Genomic DNA, 6,531 nt, shown 5'->3' with positions numbered 1-6,531 from the left:
AAATAATATTGCCACGGTATTTTATCCAAACTTTTTTTTTTTTTACAATAGTACAGTCTAAAGCCAACAAAACAACAAGACACAGGTAAATTTTTTTTTTTACTGACAAAAGAAGTAATGGTACACAACAATTAACGGGGAGTGCCATCCTGAGAATTTTTGTGATAAGAAAGTGTATTAGCTAGCAAGTTTGAAAAATGATAGCCTAGTCCTTTTCAATTCTTTTAAGAGATAAAATTCTTAGTAACAAAATCAAGATTTGAGAGCTGGAGGTGATGAAAAAAATCTTACCTATGTATTTGAGGTGCTACTTAAGATGATTTGATTGAAATTTTCGAATGCTCCTATCCTCCTCCTCTCCCCCACCCCCGGCCAATCCAAACCCAAAATTCTAAAAAATTTCATTCCCCCCTCCCCTTCACTTAACTTTTGCCTTAAGAAACTATTAAATTCTCTAAATATTTTTAGACTGAAATTAGTAGATCTAAAATATTTAATTTCCTGTTAAATACTTTATATTATATATTATCTTCTCATAATTTCATATATCGTCTCCAAATATACATCATTATAAACATAAACCAAAACTAACATTTATAACTAATTGACTATTCCATTTGGTACTTTAATATAAAACTTTGCAATATGTTCATACAGACAGTTTTCTGTCTTTTGTGTGTGTATAAGACAGTAAGAAAGAGAAGATAGAAAAATAAGCTATTATATAGATTTATCATACTAATGCATACTTAAATTCATTACCGAATATATGACATTCTTATTATGTAAGAAAGAGAAGATAGCCTAGTCCTCTTACCCCTTCTCCTCCCTTCCTTCCTCTTCTTTCTTTCCTTCCCCCGCCACCGCCTATTCTTTCACCCTGCCCCCTCCCTCGCTAGTTGTGCGACCAACCATGCAATCAGATCAATTAGAGTTACTTTAATACTGTAATTCAAATGCAAAAAAGAAAAAGAAAAGAAAGGTTATCAATTATACAGGATGGAACTATGATAAATTCAATCAATTAACTTTAGCTTTCACTTACATTTTCAAGTATGTCACTGAGTAACTAATTTGTAGTCCCAAATTAGTTACTACACCAAAGAGTTCAGCTTTTGTCAAGGTCAGCCAAATGCATTACAATAAGCACGCTTCTTCTAGTCTCTTGATATTATTGTTTAATGATAATTGCTCCAAATGCTTGCACTAATATTTTCTTGAGTACATTAGGAATCGCATTTTTTTTTTTTTTTGCATTTGAAAAAAAAAAATTTTCTTCTCAAATTTGATATCATGTTCTATAAACTTATTTGACATACAAATCACTTCATCAAGGTTAAAGATATGGCTAAATACTAAGACGTGAATCTATCAAGAGAGATCCATATAATTACGGCAAGCATTGGCGAGACTCATGTAAGATCGAGGGCTCAGCAGAATTGCTTGAGGCAGTTCATGGTAGTGATTTAACCATTTCAAGATTGTGTAATGGAGATTGGAATTGACAAAATTTCGAAAGTGGGGTAGTTAAGGAAAACAAGTTAATAATTAAATATGACGAGCTTCTACCGTGCACCAAATTTTAATAAAACCTAAACACCTCATTTTCTGTAAGTATACGGGTCGTTTATTGAGCATAAGGGATATTAAGTGTCGATTCCGCATGGAAGATTGTCAATTACTAATAGTTTTCGAACTTCTTTATTAGTTAGATTACCACAAGTGCAAGAAATTAAATCTACACTATGAACATGAAATAAAAGTAATACAAATAATAATAAAAAACTCCTAGGGTTATGGAATTTCTCACTATTTTTGCAAGTGAAATTATTGGTTAATTGAATGTTTTTATCCTGATTAGTTATAGTGTAATTTTCTAATTTATGTGGAATCTAGTCTTGTAGTGAATCAACTATATTTGTAACTAAACCATACCTACTCTCGTAGTTATGAAATTAACTATAATATCATTTTTCTGTAAAATTACATGAAACAAGTTACTAAACCCACAAAGGTGCACCTTCACTCTTATAAGTATAATCTCTAGGTTTAGCACTTTCTAAAACTAGGGTCAAATCTCAATTCTCATTGTAAACTTAACACATTAAGATTATCATAATTAATGGCCAGTTAATTATGATTAGATAAACAAAACTTCTAAATAACTTGCTCAAAATAATATCATCAAATAACCAAGTAAATATCACTAACAAGATATAGTAAGTTCATCCATAACTCTAGACATAAATTTTAGCAAAACATGAAGAGAATGAAAGAAAATACCATACTTATATTATAACTAAACATGAATTCAAATACAAAAGAGAAAGTGATGGAAGAGAAGCCACCCTTGTCACATGAGATCCAACTCTCCATTTTGCTCCTTAATTCTTCATCCAAATCTAACTACAAGTACAAGATGGCAAAACTATACTAACTATACTACATTAATGAACTAAATTAATGAATTAAGAAAAACTAGTGAAGACAAAGGGCCTATTTATAGAGAATTAAAGTTCAAAGTGAATTGTTTCTAGTAGGCAAAATTGTCTCTTGAAATCACCAAAAGGTGTTTCTCCAAGTTTCTACACTTTTCTTTACAGCTACAGTTGAAATTCTAAACAGGGATTGACTTGGAAAGTTGTGTGAATGTAGAACAAATTGATGAGCAAATTGCAGTTCCAATTGAAGAATATGTGACCTTTGAAAATACGAGCTTGAGGTCGCATATTACCCCACATTTTGCCTCTTTCTAGGTTTTCTCATTTCTGGTCAATCTTCAACTTTGCTCTATTTTTGCACCAATTTCAACTGCTATTTTCTTGAGTATGGAGGCTGAACTAGCTTTGTTAAAAGCATGAAAGTTGTATCCCTTTGAGTTAGCTTTCCAATGCTTCAAGAATCACCTGATTTGTAGTCCTGTAGAATGATAAATGACCAAAATACCCTTAATTAGTCAAAACTTTATTTCAACTTTTGACAACAGAAATGGCCGATTGTATTTTGGCTTTTTGACTAGAAAACCCATGAATTGGATTTTATGTCTCATAAGAATTGTAGAGCTATGTGTTAGTTTCAAAATGGTTCAAGAATCACCTCAATCCAATACTAGTAACTCAAGAAATAGCCGAAATACCAACAGGTGTCAAAACTGTCAAACTCCGTTTCTTTTATATTTGATTGCATTTCCTCTTATGAACATATTAACTTCATGTTCTCTTTAACTTACTTCAAGTCATCAACACTCATCTAATTATCTTCTCAATTCATTTCATTTGATGATTGAATCATTGAAACCATTAAAAACATTAAATTTTCTCCACTTTAATCTATTGAAATGCAATTTTGTTACACTTAAATCATAAAATGTAAACTTCACAAGAAACCTAGTTAATTAGTTATAAAAATAATTTAAACACACCAAAACTAAATGATAAAATACAATTTAAACACTCAAAATGCACACTTATCAAAATATTTCATGGATTGTATTAGTGGCTTTCATCAACATTTCAACATCTATATTAAAAAATGTGGTGTTTATATCTTCTTAGGCAATTGAAACTAAACATTAACGACATGAATGTTTGCTATGACTGTAGCTAAATGCTGTGGAGTATGAAGTAAAATTAGACTTCATTAATTATGTTAATTTTTTCCATAACAAAAAGTGACAATTTTATTTAATCAGAGCATGTAACAGAGCATAAGCCGGTAGACATTACCTTCACTGCAAATGTTTGAAATAGAAAATGCATTTAGGTATCCTCTACTAGCTTTCGTATGTACGCCTTATTGGCAGACTGATGCTCTGATTAAGTAATAATACCACTACATTTTATAAGTCACAAATTGGTGCAAATTGGTGCACATTTATAACACTTCTCCTGCACTCGCAAGTTGGTGCAATTCAATAAAAACTACATTTGTATAAGTCACAAGATCTCTCCTAACATGTTACACATCATTAGTCTACAAGTCCTTCACTACCCTAGTCCGTTTATTTTGTACATAAAAGACACGGCAATGGAAATACAAGGATTTCCATCACCTAGTAACACTTTTCCTAGACCAAATTAAAGACCGAAAGACACTCCAAGGTAGCCAGGTGGGTATTGATGGAACTTGAATTGATGCCTAAGGCTTCAATTTCTCCCCACTCATAACAGCCAGGCAGCGGCTCTTCCTTGTCGAAGTCGAAGTTGAAGTTGTACCTGCAGAAAATTAATATTCATCAAGAAAATGTCTGTGTCTAATTGTCCACAAGCTGGAAATTCATGAGAGGAAGAAAAATAATGGATGTTAGGAAATAAAACTCTCATACATACTTCTCAATGCACTTGTTTCTATGCTTCTCTTCAAGATCACCAAAAAGTGCATTCAGGTAATCTTCTGCCGATTTAATGAATTGCCTTGGATTGGCCCTTGTGGTTCTGGTTAGCGACGCCTGTTGCTTGAAAAGGGGGGAAGAATTGATGCCTAACTCTTCAATTTCTCCCATTCATAAAGGCCGAAGGGGGCTCTTTTCTGATAACAACAAAAATTTTATTGCAAAATTTGTTGAAAATTGTCTAGCATGATTTTTCTACATAAAAGTTCCTACTCCCCTTATTTTGCACGAAAAAAAGGAAAAAAAACAATGGAAATACAAGTATTTCCATCACCTAGTAGCACTTTTCCCAAATATATGGCCTATTGGAGGGAATTTTTCTGATAACAATAAAAGTTTTATTGCTAAAGTTATTGGAAATTGTCCAGCACGATTTTGTTGAATAAAAGTCCCGACTCCCTTTATTTTGCACATAATACAATGATTTCCATCACCTAGTAACACTTTTCCCAAATATATGGCCCATTAGAGGGAATTTTTTTATAACAATAAAAATTTTATCGCTAAATTTGTTGAAAATTGTCTAGCACGATTTTGCTGAATAAAAGTCCCTACTTCCCTTGTTTTGCACAAAAAAAAAAAAAAAACACAGCAATGGAAATACAAGGATTTCCATCACCTAGTAGCACTTTTCCCAAATATATGGCCTATTGGAGGGAATTTTTCTGATAACAATATAAATTTTATGACTAAATTTATTGAAAATTATCCACACAATTTTGCTGAATAAACTTAAGAGGAGAGTTTCAAAAATATTCAATAGAGTCAATGTTTTGATAAAGTGGCCAAAACATGAGATACTTCATTGACTTGACCTCAATTTACATCAATGAAACATGGATCACGCAAAACTTCTGCAACACTACAATAATTAGAGGGAATTAGTATCCATCATTTGTGTAAAACAATTACAAAGCTAATAAAATGAAGGATAGTAAACAGATGATCACACTAACCCCTTATCTTAAAAAAATAATCTAAGGAGTCATTAGATTGGTGAAACACACACTAAATTATATGAACCTTTTCAATTATGTGAATGTTGGATGAATGTGACCCTAATCATCACCACGGGTAACGACAATCCTTCTTCTTTTTTTTTCCCTTTTGGGTGCATGAAATGGTGGGATTTTTTGGCAGGAAAGGATGCAAGTGAGGAATTCAGGAATGCAAGTCATGGCAGCGCTGCAAGATTAATGCTAGATGACTGCTACAATGGATAGATTGATCGATCCACCAAACATAGTCCACAGCCTGCTGCTAATGCACACTTGCCTAGTAAAGAGCCTAAAGTTGATACACTGTTAGTGTTTAATTTTTTATATACTCATAGATTTAGATAATGTCACATAACATGAATTTAAATTTGATATACAAATCATGTACACGTGACATATGTCCATAGGTACTAGTGTGAAAAAATCACTATACTGCCAGTTTGTAAAAGTTAATCCTAAGTGAAATCATGATATTTATTTTCTTTTTTTTTTTTGCAAAAATTTAAGGCAATGGGCAAATTTCTTCTTTTTTTTTTGTGAAAATGTGTAGGTGATGATGGTCTGCTCAATTAGTTTTTACTTCATCAGAAAAGGATTCAAATGAACAGGAAAAAATTGGTCAAGAAGGTCATAGTTGGTCTGCCAAAAAATAATGGGAAAATGGAGTGATTTAATTGCTTTTAATGACTTACAATATGCAAACTACGAGTTCTCTTATGGTGTTAATTTTTTTTTTTTTGGTCTCCTTTTCAACTATCATCTTTACTCTTACCACAAAGAACAAAGAAGGTCCAACTTTATTTAAGTGATAAGTGAATAGTTTATCACTTATTTTAGGAGCAAGTTTTACCTAGGACATTCAGCACCACTTAATTAATTCAGATATTCTATTTTTTGTTATCAAATGCGTTTGAATATATTAAGATCTTAATCCTTCAAGTTTAAATACCGAACTGGTCTCCAGTCAAATTGTAAAGCTAAATGTCACAAATTGTACTGCAGTAATTCTCATGCACAATCCAGGAATGGGCTTGTTGAGCAGCATTCTTAGCTCACCTAAACATTTGTTTCACCTCTAATTTATGTTTGGACAGAAAAATCAATATTTCTATCAATATTTCGGTGGAGAATGTAGGATTCAGC

The sequence above is a fragment of the Coffea arabica genome, chromosome 3e, assembly GCF_036785885.1.
Source record: "Coffea arabica cultivar ET-39 chromosome 3e, Coffea Arabica ET-39 HiFi, whole genome shotgun sequence".
Classification (NCBI taxonomy): domain Eukaryota; kingdom Viridiplantae; phylum Streptophyta; class Magnoliopsida; order Gentianales; family Rubiaceae; genus Coffea; species Coffea arabica.
The sequence above is the reverse complement of the archived record's forward strand: the minus strand, read 5'-3'. Positions refer to the sequence as shown.